This window comes from Paramormyrops kingsleyae, unplaced genomic scaffold (genome assembly GCF_048594095.1).
Source record: "Paramormyrops kingsleyae isolate MSU_618 unplaced genomic scaffold, PKINGS_0.4 ups104, whole genome shotgun sequence".
Taxonomy (NCBI): domain Eukaryota; kingdom Metazoa; phylum Chordata; class Actinopteri; order Osteoglossiformes; family Mormyridae; genus Paramormyrops; species Paramormyrops kingsleyae.
This window is the reverse complement of record NW_027326042.1, coordinates 42-25,290: the sequence shown is the minus strand read 5'-3', so window position 1 is coordinate 25,290 and position 25,249 is coordinate 42. Positions and strand designations below refer to the sequence as shown.

At 40.6% G+C, this 25,249-nt stretch overlaps 1 non-coding gene across 1 annotated transcript; it reads right to left on the bottom strand.

Annotated features, from left to right (window-relative positions):
- Positions 1–1,580: 1,580 nt before the first annotated feature.
- Positions 1,581–1,692, bottom strand: LOC111839118 (U5 spliceosomal RNA). Its single transcript, XR_002837028.2, has one exon. It is a non-coding gene; the product is annotated as a U5 spliceosomal RNA (small nuclear RNA).
- Positions 1,693–25,249: the final 23,557 nt, after the last annotated feature.

Genomic DNA, 25,249 nt, shown 5'->3' with positions numbered 1-25,249 from the left:
CAGGGATGAGGCTCCCCCATCCCCTTAATCATGTGTTCAGCATTCCCGTGGGCAGCTGCAGCAGGGCTACTCCCACGGAGAGCTCAACAGAGTCCTGTCTGCTTTGTCAGAGCTGTATGAAGTTTTTACGGTAGCTGGAATGCCAATCCCACCACCAATCCCCAAATTTTTCCTTGTTAGTTGGAGGATCGCTTGCAGGGCTGGATGCAGTTTCCTATCATACCCAGGACCATACCCAAAATTTCTGGTATGGTAGTAAATTCGCGCAAGGCATCAAAAAAATAACAGAACACTGGCACCTCTCAATATCTGCTGATACTGAACAACAAGGGGAGTACCAGCACCTGGTTTGCCCCACTTCAGTGGTTAATTTGTGCCGGACCAATCAGGGTTAGCAACTGTCCTACACTGCCCTTCATGTCTCCTCCTCATTTAGTCAGCAGGTGTTGCTGGCCATCTTGTCCTCCTCAATGTCTCTTGCCCTTCAACCTCAGTGTGCTTTCTCAATTCCCCAGATGGCCACGTAACTCTATGAGCTCTATGAGTGTGTGGTTTAGAAACTGTTAACCTCCTGACATGGGTTTGAGGCTGGTTAAAGACTAACCTCATCTGTTTAATTATATTTAGTTGGTTTTCTGTTCCCTAGTGTTTTGTTTGTCTTAGTCTTACTATGTTTGTCCTCTTTGTCTTCTGTTATGGTTTTGTATTGTACTTTTTTTTCTTGTTTAATTTTCCTAGTGTAGTATTTCCCGGTGTTTCCTTAGTTTCAGGTTTGTAGTTCTTTAGTTCTGTGCCTATTAGCGTTACTGAGGGATTTCCCTATAGTTAATTTGTAGTTATTTAATTATTTTCATTCAGTTCACTCATTTATTGGTTTTATATTTCTTACTTTTTATATTTCTTTCAGTCCTTGCTACTTGCTTCCTCACATCATGTTCTTTGCGTATCTCATACAACTCACTCTCACCAAGGCCATCAGACCCCAGGCTCCAGGAGTTTGTATGAAGACCATAGATAAAGGCTCTGCTTCCCCCATTGGGGGCACAGACAGAGGCAGACAGACACTGAACCAGCCACGTGTGAACATCTTTCTATAACATCCTCATTCTGTCTTAATAAAGAGGTTCCAAGTACCAGTTCCATCAACGGCATAGGTGCAGGTCAGGTAGAGGGGCAGGTTAGTTCTCTGTTTCCTGAAGGGGGAGACAGGGAACTCCAGTCAGGCCAGCCTCTCAGTCCGAGGTCCCTCAATGCTCTCTGGTCCCAGTTCCCATTTCAGTCTTGCTGTCCCCTCGTCATTCTCCCATTCCTGTCCTGCAGTCTCCTTGGTATCCTCTGGCTTCCATCCAGCCGTACTGCCTTTCACCCCAGCCAATCCTTCATCTGGGACTGCAATGGTCCACTCACCCAGTCCTTTTATGTCCTGTCCCCAGTCTGTCAACCCTCCAGTATCTCTTTGACCCCAGTCTGATCCTACCCAGTTCCTTCTTCCTCTGTTCCCGAACCTGCCACCCTGTCAAACTCCTTTTGTACCTTTCCCTTCCCTTCTAGTTTCCCTACTCCATTCTGGTCCTCACTTCATGTACCTCTTTGTATACTCCAAAAGTACTGTGAAGTCATCACAATCCCACTTCATGGAAATCTTTAGTAAAAAGCAAAAGATTTATACGAGATGAAGAGAGATCCGAGTTGATATGGAACCGCCACATAGCGAGCCATCCCTAGCCGGGCCTGCGATGCTAGAATATTGGTCTTTTGTCATTTTTTTTCTTATGTGCAGTACTTACCCATCGTGTTCTCATTTATTTTGTGGTTCTTCTTTTGGTGTTCATTTTTTTCCAATAAACCCCTTCTGTCTCGGAGTTACAAGTGGATCGTCACCTTCATTCCACCTGGCCCCTTCCAGTTCATAACAGAATGACTGAATTAACACGACAATTCCTAGGCTCTGTGATGTCCCTCATGCTAGGATTTTTTATCCCTTGTACCCACTGCTGGTGTAACATGGATAATAATTATTTTCACTTGCCACTGTGTCAGAGCTGTATATACGTGTGCGCATTTTGGTTTAGTGTTCTGTCACTTTAAAATATTTGTGCAGTTGCCTTTAAGAAAACGATGCACACACCTTACATTTTCTTCAGTTTGGAACTGCCCGCACGAGCATGCTTATTGTGCCTGTCATTTTAGAACATTGTTTACTTTTATCGACAATTTTGTTATATTAAAGTATATGTACCTGGACGAGTTTAAATATGGACAAAGTTTTGTGAGGTTGAACAACTGTACAGTGGTACCTCAGAACTCGAATTTAATCCGTTCAGAACTCCGGATCGAATCCTAAAAAGTTCGAGTTCTGATCGAATTTTCCCCAAAAGAAATAATGGAAAACCAATTAATTGGTTCCCGGCCCCAAAAAATTACACCGAAATTTGTTTTTTTAGCATTTAAACACAAAATGAACTGGACAAAACAAGCAAAACATAACTAAACACATCTAAGCACATTTATCAAAACAGTAATTTTTAAAGTAAGAAAATAAATGTATCTAAACAATGTGTCCTGCCCCGATCGTCTGCTCCTTCCGTGTGCCATGCCCCATCGTTAACCCCGTGTGGAATCCCTGTGTGATCAGCTGTTTCTGTTTGTTGTCATTAGTCCTCAGTATTTAGTCCGCGTTTCAGTTTGTTTCCCCAGTCCGGTCATTGTATTGTCCGTCTGCGTTTTGCCTGCGTTACCTGTAATTAAACCCTGTATTCCCCGATACCCTGACGTCTGCGCCTTTGTCTCCGTTCCGTCCCCGCTGGGCACGCCAATATTATTATAATTAAATGTATTAATGGTTTATTATTAATATTAAAATAATTAGAAATCTTTATTTTAAAATATATTTTATTATAATAATAATTACTGTTATCATTGTCTAAAGGTATTTTTACTGTCTAAATATATGTATTCAGCTAGTGTAAACATGCACGATGCTATCACAACGAATGCGAGGCTGTGACTGAAGCGTTACCCTTTGTTTCTGCTGAGAGTCGTGCCGCATCACTCATTTCCCCGCGCGTACAAAATATCTTAGGTTGGCATTCACGGTTTGACTTCTGAGATTCAGATCGAGTTCTAGGTCATTTTTTTCGAACTGGTTGGTTCGACTTTTAAGAAATTCGAATTCTAATGAGTTCGAGAACTAAGGTACCACTGTATATGCATTCTATCTGTTCTGTGAACCTCGGCCCGTAGGCTATGTTGCTTGACAAGTAGCCAGCCACCAAGATATGTGTGTGTGTGTGGTACAGTGAGTGTTTTTGTATTTCCAGAACAGTGCTGTGATTGCAGTATTCATATTTTCCACTGGTACATATTTACACTGTAATTGATATTGCTATACCTCTGCAGTTTGGAACTGCCCGAGCGAGTGAACAGTGTTGTGATCGCAGTGTTCATCTTTTCCACAGAATAAACCAGTTCGATTAGGAATTTTGAGTTGCGGTGCATTCAATTAACACAACGCAAGATCACACCGGTTACACTGAACTAGTGGAACTTGGGTGTGAGTACCTGCCCCCGAGATCTGTGATGGCCCTAGTCCTGTTGGTCTGCCAACCAAATCTTCAGTAGCGCTCCAAATGTATGGCTTGGGATGTGCTGCGCCCTGAAGTGTTCCAGGGCTCCTGAACATGCTAATCCTTGGATCCCTAAAATCCTTAGGAGGGGAAGGCAAGCTCCTGTTTCCGGCCTAGCTCAGCCCAATCTGCCTCCAGGTGTAGCGGCTTAGCCCAGTCTGCTTCCAGGTGTTCCAGCTCGGCCCAGTCTGCTTCCAGGTGTTCCGGCTTGTCCCCCTCTGCCTCCACATGTCTTGGTGGAGGAGCTTGCATCTCATTCTCCTTCATCCCAGATCCCCAGAGCTTAACCCATGGGAGGCATCGCATCCCGCATCCGCTTTTCCCAAACCTCTAGTCCCTGGCCCAACAGAGGGAATCACTTCTGCAGTCTGGCTGAACAACATCTGTGTCCTTCAGATGATCTGGTAGAGTCTTTTTCACCACCCTGATATATCTCTATGTTCCTTGTCCTGTGCCCAATTCGTGTGTTCCTGCTCCCGAGGGTCTGTTCCCTGCCTTGTTCCCTCATCTGGTCATCTTCTCCCAATTCTTTGTCTTCACCCTGTCTGTCCTGTCACCCTGTTTCACCTTCTGACTTTTTCTGTCCAGATCACCGGTGTTTTCACGTTTGGTGGAGGGTACTGGCAGGGTCAGTGCCCATCCAACCCTATCCTTCATGTCTCCTCCCCATTTGGCCAGCAAATGTTGATGGCCATCCTGTCCTCCTCTCTGTCTCTTGCCCTTCAGTCTGAGCATATTTTCCCCGTTCTACGGGCTCTATAGGCTAAGCATGCAGCTTGGAGACTATTACTCTCCTGTCATGGGTTTAAGGCCAGTTAAAGACTAACCTGACCTGTCTAATTATATTTATCTGGTTTTCTTAGTTTTCCTGTTCTGGGTTTGCCCTACTTGTGTTCTGTTTTGGTTTTGTATTATACTTTTGTTTCATGTTAATTTTCCTAGTGTAGTATTTCCCCATGTTTCTTTAGTTTGAGGTTTGTAGTTCCTTTAGTTCTGTGGTTATTAGTGTTAGTTTCTTCAACCATGTCTTGCTGCTAGTATCCTTTAGGATTGGTTGTCTTATGTTCCACCTGCCCTTTGCTAATCTGACTTTTGATTTTAAAGGGTAAAACCACACTGCACACACAGAAAAATCCACTATTTCCCCACTAAAATAGATAAGGTTACACACCAGGTTGTTACAGCAAAACAATTCAAAGAAAATGTAAAAAAAAAAAAAAATTCAAGAAATATTTCATTCTCTTTTTTTCAAAGCAACAGAGCCATTGGAACCTAAGCAGACCAAAAATGAACCAGAAAATCTGACAGAAGAACAAGCAGATGCTAATGAGAAGGACTGTAAAAAGAAGCAACACAAGTACAACACAGTTGAAAAATTGGATGCAACTAACTGGTGAATAGAAATAGAAAATATTGCATTGTTGTCAAAGACCGAGTTTTGTGTATGATGTTATCAAGTCTATATGTATATAGAGTGTTTTGTGACAATATTCAATAAATATTTCATTGAAATGATTATTTAAATTAGAATTTTAATTGTCATTTCAATGATTGTTTATAAAAATGCGATTTAAATAATTATTTAAACAGTCAAACCAGCCACCATTAAAGTTATCTGTCAAAGTCACCCATCAAACTCAGTAGGCAGGCTCTAAACAAAACACAAGATCTGACTGGTTATATTGCAACCTAAGTCACAACAGATTGATCTTGCCTAGCCGATTGAATTCTCATTTATAACCTCGTTTTGTCTGTTCTGTCTTGGAGTTGTATACATCCTAACTTCCCCAAATCCTAAATAATCTCCTAAGCAGTTAAGCTGTCTTAACTTTAATTGGTCACCACATAGTGCTAGTTATAGCTAAAATTATTTATTCCATATGGCTGCTCCTTTATTGCTTTTACCCAACCAATGAGCTGTACGGAGCTACGGAGCTCATAATATAATGAAAAAAGTGTTGCATATTGTGGCCACCTTATACTGTAACTGTCATGCCCACAGGGGCGGGGCAACACAGCTGTTAGCAATTGTCACAATTCCAACACGCTAGGTAAATCCAAATCGTACTACAGAGTGTTGCGAAATATTGTTGCCATGCGAATGACATCTACTGAGCTTTTTTTTTTTTTTTTGTCTCGTGTATTCCCTGACTGCCTCATCGTACCCTGCTGCTTGCCTGCCCTGCTTCTCTGGTCCGCCCTACCTCCCTGCCTGGTCCTGCCTGCCCCGCTTGCCTGTCCTGCCCTGCCTTCCCGGTCTGCCTTCGTCCTCTCTCCCATCCCATCATCTCCACGTTCTGTCTCTGCCTGTAGGACTGACCTTCCTGGTTTTTAACCTTCTGCGCTCGACCCGACTACCCACTTGGATTTCCCCTTTAGCTCTTGGTGCACTCGGCTTACTACTCAATAAATGCTTCTCCCGCATTACAGGGTCTGCCTCTTTTCTAGTGTCCAAACGTCACAATAATACATGATGTGAATGAATCATACAAGTCCCGCTGAATCCGCGGTTTCAGTTATCCGTGGTTTACCTCGGTCAGAAAAAAAAATGTTAAATGCATGACTGTGATTTTTCATAGTTATCTCATCCTGTGATGGGTATATAAAAGCATGACTTACATTGCTCTGTTACACCTTAATGCATAGTTTTTTTTTCATTGCTCCATCATCTCTTGGGAATTAGGCTAAAACGTCATGATCCCTTTCATTAAAGAGAGGACAGTACTGTACAATAATATGCAATATAGGCTACTTTATTCTGATTGTATTTAATGCTGGTAATGTCTTACTCTGCGTGATATATCAAACTTTACCATATGCATGTACACGAAAATCACGCTATATATATATATATACAGTATATTTGTTCTGCAGATTGTTTCGGCTATCTTTGTTAGATCTTTGAACGTATCATCCCCAGATACGGGGAAGCACTGTAGTAAAATGTATTCACGACATACATAATTTTTATTCATATGTCATGATCATGGCTGTGTAGTTATTCTAAAGTTAGGAGAGTTTAAGATTTTAGGAAGTTATGAAGCTTGCGTAATACTCATTTCCTGTCTTAAGTTAGGATAGGAACAGTGACTTAGGAAATGTTCACCTGTAATAGCTTTTTCATAAATCAGGTTCTAATCCTAGTCAGCATAGTAACCAAACTGCTAAGACAGGATCTACAAGTTCGGAAGGTTCTGTAATGCAACCCCAGGATGAAACAGACAAAATGCAGGAGAAATCAGTCGACTAGGTGAGAACGATCTGATGTGACTGGTTCATACTTCCCTGCTCTAGCGCAACACTCATGCATCCCTTCTGCGTATGCTTACACAGAAACCTTCATACTTCTCTGGTCTAGCCGCATACTCTGTACATGTGCACAGCATGTTGGATTTATATTATTCTTAATGATAATAATATAAATTATTATTCTGATAATCCCCGCACACGTACCACAGCAGTGAGGTTTATGTCCGTTTCTTTATGTTGCCTCTCACGTCAGCCAGCTGACCAAAGTTGGCAACCCTGTGTGCACGTGTGCAGGGAATATCAGAATTAGAATTTATATTATTAATAAAAATATAAGTACAACACGTCATATGCTTGAGCAAAGCACACGGCTTGACCGGAGAACTATGAACGTTTCCAAAAAAAAAAAAAATTTAATCTTTCCCCTTACCTTGTACCAATACGCACAATGCATACGTGAGTGTTGCGCATGTGCGGAGAAGTATGAACCAGCCTTACTTTGCAATGTAACCAATCAGATATTTTAATGGTTGCTGGTAGCCTATAATTTAAATAGTGATATAAACATTCTTTTAAATTACAATTTAAATTCTAGTTTAAATAATCATTTTAATTACATATACAAATAATCATTTAAATGACATATTTTTGTATTAAATATTGTCACAAACACCCCCCCCCCCCCGCCGACTCTGGCCATGGTTGGGTGTTTGATTGATCTGGCCAGATGTAATCCAATATCGAATGGATTCTGCAGTTTTAGTGATGTGAGGAAGGCAGGGTACTTCTATTGCAGCCATAAGAAAGCAGAGGACCCGGAGGAAGGCCGCACACATAAAAAAGTACAGGGAGGTTTGGCCTGGAGCTGGTGGCAAACATATCTGGATCTTCGATAACGATTTTCAGCACCATGGAGAGAAAAGTATAGTTCCAAATACATTTTATTTTGATTATAGCTTCAATGTATGCATAAGCAAACCCTCATGTAATAGCCTTAAAAGTGATTACACCTAAATGCCACTTAAGGAGACTCATTTAAAATGAGAAAAAGACTTCTGAAAGCAATATTTTTACAGACTTGGCTGATGGATTCTCTTAGCAATTCAATTATAGTGACTGAAGAACTGACTAATGCATGACCTGCACTCAGCAGGAAAAAAGTCTACGAGGATTACCCAGTACTGTCTTGCTGAATGTATGTACTGATGTGTAGGCCTATATATGACTGTTCGCATAGGAAAAGCATTGAGGTTTAGGATTATAACTTCGCAACCGAACCAATGTGGTGCCCCCTCTGTGCGAGGCAAAGTGAAGCTGGCTGGTCGCCTAGCATTGGCTGGCTCTCGGACTATCTATCAAATATTCAAAAGCTGTTTCATTATTAAATAATAATAATAATAATCAAAGTGTCGTTATTGTTAAAACAAAAAAATATTCTGTTAAGTTTTCTTTTTTTCTTCTTCTTTTTTTACATATTAAGTTCGCTGGTAATGCGGCTTTATGTTGCAGAACCCATATGTTTCATTATGGCTTACTTAGCATTGTGCACTTCCTCGCCCTCCCCCATTCAAACACACCCTCGACAAGTTCTTATGTACATTCATTAAAATTAGAAAGAAAATGATTGTACCCATTCTGAATTGAATTAGCACAATAAAATAAACAGCCAGATAAAAAAATCTTCCGTATATATAGCCTAGTTACACGAATCCAGCGATAGCATTATAATCATTACATTCCATTAGTTATTTTTAGTCACCTGAAATACAATTGTAAAGTGAGTTTGATAGCATAATGCCAGACTTTAAAACTTTATATGTGTCAATGTTAATGGAATATGCAAGTTCTTTTATTCTTAATGCACCTTTACAGAGCTTTACTATTTACACAAAAGCAATAATCAATAGCAACAAAATGTACAGAAAATGCTAAAGTTTAAGAATATCCCACGTAAAAAGAAAAAAGCATCCTAAACAAATCGACAAACCTTTTTCAGTTGACATGTCTGCAGTGTATGGAGTTGCCGCCTGATCGCGCTGCAGGGATGCGAATAGGGAATTCACGTAGAGCCGGTACCAGACTTACAGAATACAGAAAAACTGCAGTTCGAGGTTGCAGCGTATTAGATGGGGTAAGGGGCGGGGAGGGCTCTAAAGATCTGCAATCTGCAGTTCCATTACCTGAGGAATGCTGACGCTAGCAGTGGGAAAAGGTCTTCCCCTGAGATGCAGCAAGCGATGCGCATGCAGGCAATGCGGAGGGAATTTCCTCCGTTTGTGTCTCGGTGCGTACATGCTTAAAGAGGAACCTGGAAACAACAGGTTTCCATCAAGGTTTTATCCCCTGTTTTCGCCAATGCGGTACAAGAAGCGAGTTGTATCCATGGTAGCAAAGCTGTTCGGAGGCGCTGCATTCATGGAAGAAAGATGACTAATCAGTTTTACTAAGTATTCTCAGTCAGTGGTGTAATGATGCATGGACAGTAACAATTTCATTTTGGGCGTTTTCTTTAATACATTCTAGGATTGCGTTAATTACTGGATACTTCGTTATTCTGTCTTACTTAGCCAGTTACATTGCCATGTTGAAATATGTTATTCACACTCTGTTTGAAGTACTGAGAAAATGTAACAGAAACAAATGTTGAAAGTTAAATGGTGAATATAAATTATTTTTTCATGTAATGTACCTATAGGCATTCGTATTGTCCAGCGAACCTCCAGTGGATAAGCGTTCGGAAAAAGCATGGATGGAAAATGTTTATCTATCACCTTTTTTACATTGCAGTTTTAAGAAAAAATATAGCGTTATCAGCAATTTTAACAGAACTGAAATACTAAATGTTTGTTTTAAATTATCCCTGTGTATCATAGGTCTTTTTAAGCGGACGGGATGGATAGCAAGTTATAAGCAAAAATCTGATAAGAAACTGGATTTCTTAGGCAATATACATGAAAACAGAACGCATTTTGAACATGTAAAAGTGTATATGTTTGCCCTGTCGTTATTAGATCAAAACAGTAAATTCTATTCCTAATATTTTAAAAATAATAATGAATTTTATTTTGGTTAACAGTATGGTAAATTTATATTTTAGTGTAAAACAGTATGGTGAATGTGGATTGATGAGCAACTTAATTAAGGTAAGATGACAACATACTCGATTTGAGTAACATATTTGCAAAGTAATGTGAAGAGCCAAGTCATTTGGCTTGAATAAAAATAAATATCATGAATGTATACATTGCTGACACTTCAAATTAAATAGAAAAATGAGGCTTTCAGCAAATGACTGGTATGGTTATAGTGATCTGACATACTGACGGGAGTATTGTGCATTTCCCAATACCTTCTAATCCAAATTGGTTACTTCTCATTGCATCCCTATTCCCATTAAGTCAAGCAGTGATTTGTACTTCAAGATCATCACACATACTGTGGTTTTTAAAGATTTGAAGCCTCATTTTTCCTGGTTATATTAACCCAGGATAAATTATTTCACAAAGCAGGGAATTCTATTATAATTATACAATTCCTAGAGATTAGGAAACCAAATTGATGAATTGCTCTCTGGCTCAAATGTTGCCTGACTACTGGAGAACTCATCTGAAATAAATGAGCAACTGATACATCCATATAACCAATACCCATGAATAACAAAAAAATGACCAAAGTAAGAAAATTAAAATAAAAACAACAAAAAACAACAAAGTAGTTTATACAAAAGGAGCATCCAAAGTATTTTATTGCAGCTCCCATTATGAATTTCTTTAAATTTGCCTCCCCCCCAAAAATCAAATCTTTCTCAAAACTTTTATACTTTTGAAAACTCAGACAACATAAGGTAGGAAATTACAGAAGTATCTTGCATTCTAAATTAATGTTGCTTAGAAAGGGAAATCACTCCACTTCAACCCTCTGAGACTGCAGTCTAGTGAAAAACTCTGACTCTGCAGGAAAGCCTGGAACGTGAGATTGAGAAGAATTGAAATTCATTATACAGTGCAAATTAAATATAAAGAAATGGAAAAAGGCAAAAATATGCAACCTTTATAATGTTCTACAGTAGCAACTGACTCACCTGACTGAGTCAAAAAAGTGATTACTGTATCTTCAACATCCATATCCATCCCCCTTCCCCAAATACCATACATTCATTTCATTATGTAAAGAAATACAACAGAAAGTCTGCCTTTTACAGTAAGTCTAGTAGAAAAAAAGAAGTGAAATAATCTCACTTTTTATGCTTCCTGCTCATGCGTCATTCCCATTCCTAGAAATAAAACAGACCATTAGGTAAAATGTTAAATTCATCTACCTTCCAACTGCTTCTCCAGTAAAGGTTTGCTAGGGGGCCTGGAGCCTATATCACATTCACACATACAAAGTCATATACTATGAGCAAACCAGAGATGTCAGCTGACTCAGCTGCATGCCTTCGCACCATGGTAGGAAACAGGAGTATCCAGAAGAGGGCACACTAACTCCAGACACATACAAACAATGGAGGCAAGATCAAAACCCCCCAATCAGTGGGATGAGAAAAAAAGTTTTGGTGAGTGTTTACACCAGTAAAATATGTTTGTGAGTGTTTTAAGAAAAGCGGCGTTTTTTCTTAATTATTATTGTCATTTAGCTTGATAGCATAACCAACATGTTTTATTACTCGATAGCGACTTTTATGAATTACAGTAATATATTCAGCTTGCTAAGAATTGTTTAGTTGATGTGTTTTATTAGATTAATAATGTACTATATTTAGCTAGATAGCAACATGTTTTATTGATTATTATCTAATTAGCGATAAAAAAAATCCTGCTGATTTTTCCCTTCTAATTTCTGTTGTTCAAACAGATGTACAGCTTTCCTATTTGTTTAATTTATTTTCAAAAATAGTTTTTACAAATACTTCCATTAAAAAAAAATCAGTTATAGTTTCAGCTTTAAAAAAAGCATTTGTTCAACAAAATACATTTGTTTTCATTAATTTATGGGTCATTGTAGCTGATAATACTACTAGTACTACTACTGCTATTGCTGCTACTACTAATAATAATAAAAACAATAATAATAATTTTGAAATACCATATACCATCATGCAGTGAAACCGTGCTATTTCTTGAGACAGTCACCATAATGTGAAAATCTCATATCGTTGCAACCCTACTGACTATGAACCACCCCACCCTTGAAAATTTCAAATGAAATTGTCATCGTTTCATTTCATAATAATGTCATTTGTTTCATTTGAAAGGCTTTTGCATTGTCTTTTTTTCTGGTCAGCAAGTTAACCCAGCAGAAATGGTGTAGAAGCTAAACACAGACCAGTCTTGCATATATGTATATGTTTTATAAAAGTTTGTAATTTTAATACTTACCTTTGTTTCTTGGATGCACACCGGCATTTTTTGCCTAAATGGAAAAAAGGAAAAATGCTGAAGACAGGGCAATCAAAAGACACCATATTCAAAACAAATATTTATCTTAAATAATTCTTTATATATTTGTATGTAAATGTTAAATTATGTTTTTAATTTGGGAATAGATAATCCTGTTTAATTATTTTGATTTGTGCTTAGTTTTTAAATTGGCATGTACATCCTTTTGCAAAGTTTACTTATAAGCAGAATTTGATATTTTCACCCCTGTGTACATAGCATATACACTTGTTGAAGAATCCTGGCAGAGATTAGAGGGATATATATGTGCACAGTTGTTGTGCTTGGAATTGAATTTGAAACATCCAAGCAGCTATCTTCTAGGGTGTCATAGCTGAACATAGAGACTGTCCAGGAAATACAATATTTTGGTGGGAGGGTCAGCTCTGCTCCTAATGTGGCTTCTTGGGTAATACATATGTCTGAACTCACTTGAACTTGAATTCACACACACAGACACACATTTGGGAAGCTCTTAGTGCCTGAAATCTTTCACAATGATAAACTATCAGGGAAGATACTTAATATTTACCATTTACTGTATAATTTCTCAGTTTAAACAAACACTGAATTGATGTCTTGAAGGCTTCATATTAGACAGGTGTATGATCAGTTTATGGGCTGGTGTTGATTATGGAGTAGCAGTGACTAGGATTACAAGATCAGAGCTGATTTGTGGGACTAAATGCAATAGTGGCCGGGTGTGGGGTGGAGGGTGAGTGTCAAGTGTCAAGGCCATGCCCACACTCACTCAATTGCTGAGAGAATTGCATGGGAAACTATGATAAACTATCACGGAGTCACATATAAGAATTACAATACTTGATCACAGTACCAACAATTAAGCAATATGTAAGCTCTGTAAATCATTAGAATAATTCTTTATGAAATTAAACCCCTCCTTGGATTGCCACCTTATCGTGGTGGAGGGGTTTGCGTACCTCAGTGACCCTGGGGGCTATGTTGTCAGGGGCAATAGCCCCTGGTAGGGTCTCCCAAGGCAAAAAGGTCCCAGGGGAGGGGCCAGACAAAGAGCAATCCAAAAGAACCCTATGATAAGGTATTCAAACGAAGTCCCGTTTCCCGTTTGGAAAAGGCTTACGACCAGGTTCCCCGAGGAAATCTGTGGGGGGTGCTTCGGGAGTATGGGATCCGGGGTCCACTGTTGTGGGCGATTCAGTCCCTGTATGAACGGAGCAGAAGCTTGGTCCGCATTGCCGGTAATAAGTCGGACGTGTTCCCAGTGCGGGATGGGCTTCGCCAGGGCTGCCCTTTGTCATCGGTCCTGTTTATAATATTTATGGACAGGATTTCTAGGCGCAGCCAGGGTGTTGAGGGTGTCCAGTGTGGTGGCCTCAGGATTGCCTCGCTGCTTTTTGCAGACAATGTCATCCTGTTGGCTTCACTTGCCAACAGATGAAGTCCATCAGACTTCAATGGACTACCCAGTGTGAATTCAGAGATTGCTGTGTCTTTGATTTATGGAGACATGGCTCAGCGACAGAGTTCCGGACGCCGCCATTCAGCTAGCCGGGCTAACCGCATTTCGCGCTGACAGAAGCGCAGCACTGTGTGGTAAGTCTCGCGGCGGTGGTTTGTGTGTTTATATCAACACGGAATGGTGCAAGAACTCTGTTTTACTGTCCAGCTTCTGCTCACCGCTGGTGGAGTTAGTGACTGTTAGATGTAGACCTTTTTATTTACCACAGGAATTCACCACTGTGTTCATTGTTGGAGTGTATATTCCCCCAAGTGCTAATGCGAAACAGGTGCTTTGTGAGATATACACGGCTATCAGTGGATTACAGAACGCACACCCGGATGGACTGTTTATTATCACCAGAGATTTCAACCATGCAAACTTCAAGACAGTTCTCCCGAAATTCCATCAGTATGTGGACTTTGCAACGAGAGGGGAGAACGCGCTGGATCATGTTTACACAAACATTCCTGGCACGTACTGCGCGGAGCCACGCCCCCACCTCGGATACTTAGACCACATCTCTGTTATGCTAATTCCAGCATACAGACCGTTCGTCAGACGCTCAAAACCGGTTCTGAAGCAGGTGAGAACTTGGCCTGCAGGAGCCAACTCTGCTCTTCATGACTGTTTTGAGCACACTGATTGGCACATGTTTAGGGAGGCTGCATCCAACGGCGACATCATCAACTTGGAGTACACGTCATCAGTGACTAGCTACATCAGCAAGTGCATCGATGACATCACTATCTCCAAGATCATCACCGCGAGGACAAACCAGAAGCCGTGGATGACTGCGGAGGTGCGTGAGCTGCTGAAGATTCTGCCTTTAAAGCAGGAGACAAGGCGGCCTTAAGAACAGCGAGGGCTCAACTGTCTCGGGCCATCAGAGCAGCGAAACGCGCCCACGGGCAGGAAATCCAGAGTCACTTCAGGGACAGCGGTGACACACGGCGCATGTGGCAAGGTATCCAGGCCATCACCAACTACAAGAAAACAACACCTGCCTGTGATGGTGATGCCACCCTACCAGATATGCTAAATGACGTCTACACACGGTTCGATGCACAGAACGACGTAGCCGCAAAGAAATTCTCCCCTTCTCCCAACGACCAGGTGATATGTCTGACCATGGCTGATGTGAGGAAAACTCTTCGCAGAGTTAACCCACGGAAGGCTGCGGGGCCAGATAACATCTCGGGGAGAGTGCTCAGAGAATGTGCAGACCAGCTAGCAGATGTATTCACTGACATCTTCAACATGTCGCTGAGCACCGCCATCGTTCCCACATGCTTCAAGACCACCACAATCGTTCATGTGCCGAAGAAGTCTCCAGTGCCCTGCCTCAACGACTACCGTCCCGTAGCACTCACACCTATAATCATGAAATGCTTCAAGAGGCTCGTCATGAAGCATGTTAAAACCCTGCTGCCACCTACTCTGGATCCTCTACAGTTCGCCTATTGTCCCAACCGCTCCACGGACGATGCCATCGCAACCACCCTTCACCTGGCACTCACCCACCTAGACAAAAAGGACACATGTTCGAATGCTGTTCATAGACTTCAGTTCAGCATTCAACACAATCATTCCTCAGCACCTGACAGAAAAGCTAAGCCTGTTGGGCCTGAACACCTCCCTCTGTAACTGGATCCTGGACTTCCTGACTGATAGACCTCAGACAGATCGGGAACAGCATCTCCAGCACCACCACACTGAGCACTGGGGCCCCTCAGGGCTGTGTGCTTAGCCCGCTGCTGTTCACTCTGCTGACTCAAGACTGTGCAGCAATGTACAGTTCAAACCACATCATCAAGTTCGCCGATGACACGACCGTGGTGGGTCTCATCAGCAAGAACAACGAGTCAGCATACAGGGAGGAGGTGAAACGGCTAACGGACTGGTGCAAAGTCAACAACCTGTCTCTGAATGTGGACAAAACAAAAGAGATGATTGTTGACTTCAGGAGACCACGGAGCGTCCACTCACCGCTGAACATCGACGGATCCTCTGTGGAGATCGTCAAGAGCATCAAATTCCTCGGTGTTCACCTGGCGGAGAACCTCTCCTGGTCCCTCAACACCAGCTCCATAGCCAAGAAAGCCAAACAGTGTCTCTACTTTCTGCGGAGGCTGAGGAAAGCCCATCTGCCACCACCCATCCTCACCACTTTCTACAAGGGGACGATCGAGAGCATCCTGAGCAGCTGTCTGGTATGGGAATTGCACTGTAACAGACCGCAAGACCCTACAACGGATAGTGAGAACGGCTGAGAAGATCATCGGCGTCTCTCTCTCCTCCATAACCGACATTCATCAAACACCCTGCATCCGCAAAGCCACCAGCATTGTGGATGACCCCACGCACCCCTCACACAAACTCTTCACCCTCCTGCCATCTGGTAAGAGGTACCGAAGCATTGGGGCTCTCACTACCAGACTCTGCAACAGTTTCTTCCCGCAAGCCATCAGGCTTCTAAACACACAGAGACTGGACTGAGTCACACACACACACACTGTTGCACTTGTCTCGTGTTTGTTTATCTGCTGTTTTTGCACATGTCTGCACACGTGCACTTTACATACGTGCAATTTACGTTTTTTTGTATTGTTCCAGTGCTTTTATGTAGCACTTTACTACATGCAATTTACGTTTTTTTTGTATTGTCCCAGTCCTTTTATGTAGCACCATGGTCCCGTTATTTCATTTCACTTTGTACTGTACCACGTATATTGCTGAAATGACAATAAAAGCAACCTTGAACCTTGAACCTTGCTGGGGATCTCCAGCGTGCTCTGGGGCGCTTCGCAGCCGAGTGCGAAGCGGGGATGAGGATTAGCACCTCCAAGTCCGAGACCATGGTTCTCAGCCGGAAACAGGTGGATTGCCCTCCTCAGGTCAGGGAAGACGTACTGCCTCAAGTGGAGGAGTTCAAGTATCTCGGTCTTGTTCACGAATGAGGGTAGGCAAGATCGGGAGCTGGATAGACAAATTGGAGTGGCTTCTACAGTTTTGCAGGCGCTTAACCGGTTCGTCGTGGTTAAGAAAGAACTGATCTGAAAAGCAAAGCTCTTGATCTATTGGTCCATCTTGTCCCGACCCTCACCTATGGTCATGAGCTATGGGTAATGACCGAAAGAATGAGATCGTGAATACAGGCGGCCGAAATGAGGTTTCTCCTCAGGGTGTCTGGGCTCTCCCTTAGGGATAGGGGTGAGAAGTTTGGATATCCGGGAGGGCCTCAGAGTAGAACCGCTGCTTCTTCACGTCAAAAGGAGCCAGTTGAGGTGGTTTGGACACCTGGTGCGGATGCCTCCTGGGCGGCTACCCGGAGAGGTTTTCCGTGCATGTCCTACAGGGAGGAGGCCCCGGGGCAGACCTAGGACTCGCTGGAGGGATTATATCTCTCGGCTGGCCTGGGAACACCTCGGCATCCTCCCCGAGGAGCTGGTAAAGGTAGCTGGGGAGAGGGAGGTCTGGGTATCTCTCCTGAAGCTGCTACCCCAGCGACCCGAACCCCGGACAAATGGCAGATAATGCATGGATGGAAATTAAACTAGTCCATTTGCAAATGCTTGCATGGATAACTACATAGCTTGAATGAAAATCCAAGAAACATAATTGTGACACTGATGCAAAAGGTGTTCAAAAGGAGCACACAGACTTACTGAGGATCAGAATAATTCCCAAAAGAAAGAGAACCAGGGCAAAGATCAGTCCTCCAATTCGCAGGGATTCATAATCTGAAAGGCAGCACAGGTTATGTGATCCATGCGCAATCACAAGTTACTGGGCATATGCAGTAACCACTAATTCCTGGGTATGTAAATTTATGAGGAGATTTTATAGTAAAAATTATGGGGAAAGATGCAAATGAAGGTACACAAATCAGTCAACAATAAAATGACATTTACATAAATAATAAATATGTGAAATATTTTGTAGTAATACTTAAACATTCAGTATGATATATTTTAAGTATTTAGTGAAATTACAAAATAACATGAATCTGCTAGAGATCATAAGACATTAGGCTAAATGGAAAATCTTTAGGAGTAATGTTTGCTCAAAGTGTACATTCCCCTTGGAAAAGAATTTTGGGTAAATAAAAAGGAAAAAACTGAACCCAGATTGACCTCTCAAACTTTTCCACAGACATTTTAGTCCATGCAAAACTGCAAAGGAGGCCTGAGGGTGGGAAAAGGTCAAGATGGATTTGCTTTTCGTTGGTTTATAACCTACCATATTCAAATGCACTGTCATACTCTGAGAAAGAGCAAAGAGAAAACAGCAAATATTAATTCATGGAGGGTTCACAAAACAAGGGTCAAAGGAATGTTTGAACAATTACCATTCAGTGTTAGAAAAAATGCAAGCAAACAGTGAGCCTACATTCTATAGAACCTTTAAATTAAATACCCCGAATTATACCGCAACTTTGGTAAATACAATGTTTTAGATTATTAAATGCAAAATGAAATTGAATTGAAAAATTAATAATAGTAGTATTCTATTATTATTTTTTGTTCGTTAGCAAAACAAAACCACTTCGAGGTGTGCCGTTAAACAAAAATAATCCCAACTTGGTCAGCAGCGCTCCTGTTTGTGTTGGGCGACATTAGACCAAGTTGTCATTGATAATTTTTGGTGTAACTACACATCTTGTCGTGATTTATCCCTTACATAATCTGCCATGTCAGCATGTAAATGTGATTATGAAACAGACACCTATTGACACCTGGAGTAGGTTCCAGCTAACCCCAGCAACCCTGCTCAGGAAGATGAATAGATGCTCAAGAATGCATTTACTTATTCAAAACACCACCCAATTCAATCTATGTTAGAGTCTCTCAACCAACCTGGTCAATTGCCCAACTGGACCAAATTTACCGATGAGATAGGCCTGGGCAATATAAATGACAAATCTTCTTATTGTTATAAATGAGAAACTATGATAAACTGTCAATAAGGAGCAATGCTTGATAGCACACATCAGGCTATCACGTCGCAAGAACTAACACAATTCTAGCCAATCACATGGTTGCCTTTTAAGAATGGATAACACGCATAGCAAGATTGGTTGAGTTAGAGGACCACGAATGCTAGTTTTAATAATATTAAGGAGGAAATAAGGTCTAATTCAGAGTAGGCACACACGTCCCGGCATTTTCCGTATTTTAAAAGAAGAAAGCACTTAAACTCATTATATTTATCCAACATGTTTTATTTGGGTGTAAGTTTGAAGAAAGCATTTAACCAGCAAACTTTTAGGGGGAATTACCTTTAGGTCTACACTCGACGGTGGTTGAAGTTGAAATGAGCGATCCACCCAGAATGCACTCAATGAGCCTGTAGCGCATAGAGCCATATTCCAGCATGCACTCGATAAGCCTGTAGTGCGGCTACCATCCACGGTGCCGTGAGACCAATGACCCATTTAACAGATGGCCCTGTGTATGGGAAGCACTCAGCCAGCAACCCTTCCTGGCAGAAAACTCATTAACTCTATTTGTTAATCTGCCTTATTTGTAAATAGTATAAAATAATCTATTTCTAATATAAATAAAAGTTGAGCTCTAACACCGCAGCCCGGTTTGTTTAGCTACATTTAGCCAAATTTATCTACATTTGGTTAATCAAATGGAATAAAGCACTATAACTTGAAAAGATGTATGACACATTGGTATAATATTTTAAACCAATAAGATTTAAGGAATAAAACAATTTAGTTGTATTTTGTTAGTCTATTTTAAATAAGTTGGACCGGTTTATTTAATTACCTTTAATAGCTGTAGGAACTAGTGAGCGGTATTTAGAGCATACATCAAAAACATTTAAAAAATTTTGGCAGAATAAAGCCTTAGTCATTTTAATGAACCACTCTATGGTCGTTACAGGACGCCCCAGACCTACAGAGGTGTGATAGCTTATCGCACGGACCATGGGCCAGGCAGCTATGGCCACAGCACGGGAACGGGGCTTAGCACTATCTATCGTGTTGTGATCGATAAGACCAGCTGTTTTCAGGGTGTCGTATGGTGAAACAACATGGCGGCCAGTCGCCATACCATATACAGTACAGCATATGCCAGCAAAATGGGGTCATTAGTCTTTAAAAGAAGAAAAATACATTGCACATGTTTAGTAATGTACTGGTTTAAAAGTGTTTTAAGGAATAATAAAACTTTTAGCAGCATAATTTTAACGGGGCTCCGGACTCATCGATTTTTTTCTAGCTAGAGATGAAAGAGGGTCGAGCAGTTTTAAATGGTAAAAACAGTAGCTGTGTTTTGTTAGCGTGTTATTTTAAGCAAATTCGTTATTTCCTAATGGCAAAAGCACTGTCATCATGTTTAGACATGTCAGACAGCTAATGTCCGCAGCGGGGGAACGGGACCTAGCACTATCTATCGTGTCGTGATCGATAAGACCAGCTGTTTTCAGGGTGTGGGGTGGTGAATCGCAAGGAGTTTTACAATGTATACAGCTTGAAAAGTTAAGATTTTCATTGCAGGGGTCCTCCCATCTAGTACTTAAACAGCATCAGTCTACTCTAGTATGAGAACCTGGTCTTTGAAAAACGTCAGGACAGGGCCCCAAGTCTGATGAAAATCACAAATTTTATAGCTGTATACATCGTAAAACTATTTGTATCCATCCATCATATACTGAAAGGGCTAATTAAATCATACGTGACAGAGATAAGCTGTTTACGGTTTGCGTTTAAGGGTTAGAAGCTCATCGATCTCTGATCCTCGTGGCCGGTTAGGGAAATGAGGATACAGCTTTTACACAAAGTGTCTGCTTTGAAATAAATGAAACAGATGTTTCTTTGGCAGGTTATACTTGACTGATAGGGTCTCTGCAACATCCACATTCCTACCTTCATATAAACTATTAATTATTAATTCATATAAACTATTAAGATAAGCCAATTTTTTGCCCATTTAAGAAAGGCCGCTAAAGTTTTTTGTACCTTTAAAACATTAACAAAAACAGTTAATGTCTTTTATTTAAAATTTACAAGTTTATTTCTGTCTGGTTTTGAGCGATAAGGCGCATAAACGCCTTATTAAAAAAACTAAGGCTTTATTCTGTCAAAGTTTTTTTTAAAACAAGGACCAACAGCTAAATGGGACATTATAGTTACTCTCTGGTCTCGCTGCAAAGTGGATGACCTTTGACACTGTTGAATTTGGACTATGTTTCATTAACTATCAAGCAACTTAGCATGCTACTCCCGCAAGCATCTCAAATCAAGCTTGTCGATGATATAAGCAGTGGTCGTGGGGACACCTTGTAGGATGTCTGACATTTACTGAAGAATGTCTTTATTAAAATAACTAAGGCATTATTTAAAGTTTTTTAATGTGTATTTGATGCATGATGCTAAATGCAGCTTACTAGTTCCTATTAAATTTAATTAAACAATCATGTCCACCTTCTTTAAAATAACAAAAACATGTCCTAAATTCTTACCCCCCTTGCCTGATTCCACAGTTCCTACCACACTTATGTGTCATCCCCAACCCTTCCATGGCTTGTGCGATAAGAAAGCACACTTCTGCCTGCCTGGTCGATCATTTCTAGCCACTATTTAGGTTCTTCCTCAATTCTTGTTGTCTAAATGATATATATCCCAATAAACTAATTTAATATAACTCATACTAATTAAAAATTTCGCTATATCAAAATGATCCTTATACATTTTAAGAAAAAACGTAAACACACGCCTGGTATTTTTGACTGAGTTTGATTATCAAATGCTGAAGGCCAGCCTTTGGGTGCACGCTTGTGCACATGTCTGGGGCTTTGCTCTGTGTGCACGTGTGTGTAGGGTGTTCATCAAGTGTCAAAAGTTAAGGTTATAGTTTTTTACTAATTTAAACTAACACATCTTTGTTTGCCTATTTAACAAATACATCTAAAGTTTTTATACCTTTAAACATTAATAAAAGCCCTTAATGTCTTTTCTTTAAAATTTACAGGTTTATTTCTGTCTGTTTTTTCACAATAAGTTAGTCGTTCACTAAGTTAGAGTGTTTTGGGGGCTTGGATACACATCGTGATCCTACTTTCACAGACCTAAAGATAAACTCTAAAGCCTCTGACCTCCGTGGTGTGTTTTTGCACATGGGCATGAACAACCATTACTGAAAAAGCGTGTTCATTAAAATAACTAAGGCCTTATTCTGTCAAAGTTTTAAAAAATATGTTTTTGATGCTTGCTGCTAAATGCTGCTTACTAGTTCCTATCCGGACCTAACTCCCCTTCGTCAACCTCTTGACATAATCATGTTGCGAGAATATGTTTCCCTGAGCCCAATGCTTGCACTGTCTCGCAAGTTTGCGCTGTGACCATGTCGGGTTTAGCTGTGTTAAGTTGATCGGCGGAGGTTCCAATGGGTCGAACTCTTTGCGGGTACTGTTTGTTAGTGGTGGGCGGATCCATCCAAGTATTGATAATATAGATAATAATGTTGGTATTGATATTGATCAATACCAGCTTAATGAGATCGATACTTCAGTTTCAGTTTCTCTCCTGAATGCGCTGCTGCTCTCAGTCGCTGCTCCCGGCTGTCACGTGACTCAGCGGGCGCCAGGCAAACAAACAGGCTCACTTGTGCGCGTGTACACACACTATAATATTTATAATAAATAGTGCTGTCAAATGATTAAAATTTTTAATCAGATTAATCACAGGGTTCCTGTGGATTAATTTTGATTAATCATGATTAAATATCATTCATTTTTAATCTATATTAATCACATTTCATTTTGCATGAGCAAACAGACTCAAGAAAAAAGGGAATATATATGCACTTAACATGTTTATTGAACATCTTGAACATGAGTCGGATGCATTCCATCTGCCACAGAAGTGCAATACCATAGACCCAAATCAAAAAGCAAGATTTTTTGCGTAGCCGGACAACTTGTCGGATTTAAGGTACCTCAGTTTAAATGGTCTTTATCTTCGTTCGCTTACAATTAGCACGAACTACCGTAAATCCGACAAATAACGCTTGCAAAATAACGCTTTTAAACCAGTTTATTAATAAACAATGTATTTTTCTTCAAAAAGCATATCTGCTTGCATATGCTGTACTGTATATGGTATGGCGACTGGCCACCGTGTTTTTTCACCACACAACACCCTGAAAACAGCTGGTCTTATCGATCACGACAGGATAGATAGTGCTAGGCCACGTTCCCCTGCTGCGGCCATAGCTGCCTGGCCCATGGTCCGTGCGATAAGATATCACACCTCTGTAGGTCTGGGGTGTCATGTAATGGCGTGTTTCCAACGGGAAGTGACGTTTTCATCCGAGTTCCGACTTGGAGAGAAATAATCGAACGCACCAGAAGGCTTTATTCTGCCAAAGTTTTTAAAATGTTTTTGATGTATGCTGCTAATATCGCTCACTAGTTCCTACAGCTATTAAAGGTAATTAAATAAACCGGTCCAACTTATTTAAAATAGACTAACAAAATACAACTAAATTGTTTTATTCCTTAAATCTTATTGGTTTAAAAATTTATACTAATTTGTCATACATCTTTTTAAGTTATAATGCTTTTTTCCATTTGATTAACCAAATGTAGATAAATTTGGCTAAATGTAGCTAAACAAACTGGGCTGCAGTGTTAGAGATCGACATTTATTTAAAATAGATTATTTTAGAATATTTACAAATGAGTCAGATTAACAAATAGAGTTCATGTGTTTTCTGCCAGGAAGGGTTGCTGGCTGGGTGCTTCCCATACACAGGGCCATCGGTTAAACGAGTTGTCGGTCTCACGGCACAGTGGATGGCAGTCGTGCTAATGGCTTATCGAGTGCATCCTGGGATATGTCTCTACGTGCATGTGCTACAGGTTCATCCAGTGCATTCTGGGCGGATCGCTCATTTCGACTTCAACCACTGTCGAGTGTGGACCTAAACGTAATTCCTCCTAAAAGTTTGTTGGTTAAATTCTTTCTTCAAACTTATACTGAAATAAAACATTGGTAAATACTGCTAAAGTTTTTCTTCTTCTTTAAACATGCTGGTTAAATATAATGAGTTTAAGTGCTTTTTTCTTTTAAAATATGGAAAGTGCCGGGGCGCGTGTGCCTACTCCTAACAGCAGGTGACTGCGGCCTGCGTGTATGCGCTAGTTTACATTCATCCTGCTATACATTTTTATTATTCCTTAAAACGTAAAAATAACACATTAATAAATACATGTAACATATTTTTATTCTATTAAAGTTTAACGACCTCACTATCTCCCAAACCACATGTTCCCCTTATCAGCATATACACACCACGTGGCCCTATCGGCACATCTGCTACCATATATGGACATAACCCCTGGGCCAATCAGAATAAAGGAATACGCCCCCTCCCACCAATGATGTCATAAGCGGACCCCTACTGAGCTCTGCCCAAAGTGCCATGTAACCTCTCTGGTGGGGATCGATCGGGGACTGCAAGCTGAAATCTAATTTTATTTAATATTTCATGGAAAAATAAGCTGCTGCATGTCAGACTTCAAACTGCAAAAAATATTGCCACAAAACCCACATCTTTTTACCTTGTTTATCCACACATAGTTCTGGTTGCATATATCACCGTCTGGGAGTGTATCCCAGGAAACACAGGGCGCACAATGGAGATGATACGAACCAATTGCACACACTAGCGCACAACTGCACAACAGCGTCAGTTTAAAGGCATCAAATGACACGTTTTAGGACTATGGGAGGAAAACCCATTGAAACACTAAGCTAGAAATTGGACACAAACCCACTAGAGGTGGAATACAAACCGCGTATATGGATTATATAATTCACCGTTATAGTTATCAACTGCTTTAAAAATCAAGAAGAAAAAAACATCAAGGATAAAGTAAAGATCTTACCTTTTCCCTCATCATTTGTTGATGCTGAAAAAGAAAACATTTTGAAATCACTTCATGAAGGACAGGGGCCATTTATTAGATTTCAACAGGCCTAAATGAAATTTTAGTGGAATGTCCCAAGAATCGTTTAGACCCAAGCCATGCTCTCCACATACATCTGGCTATGCAAAATGCTTGTGTACAGTGGCTGCATCTTCAAGAGAGAAATTTAACAGGCATCTGCATAAGTCAGCTTGTGGAGATATATGTAAAAATATTTTTTTAGTATCAGTGATAAATTTGTATTGGAAGCGCTTTCCTCTAACCAACACATTACAGCCACAAAATTTTACCAAAAGTCTATGATTCATAACAGCACATTTTAATTTAAGTACCGGTGCTGCCGTGAACCCTTCAGTCAGCATGGCAGTTTCTGGGAAAACTGCACAATTTCTCAGGATCCAGCATGGAAACCACATCACTAAGTACCCTTAAGGAAGACTGTCTGCTATTACCTATCTTCCTTGTAGCACTAACAGCATTTTTCAGATTCATTTTTCAGATTCATT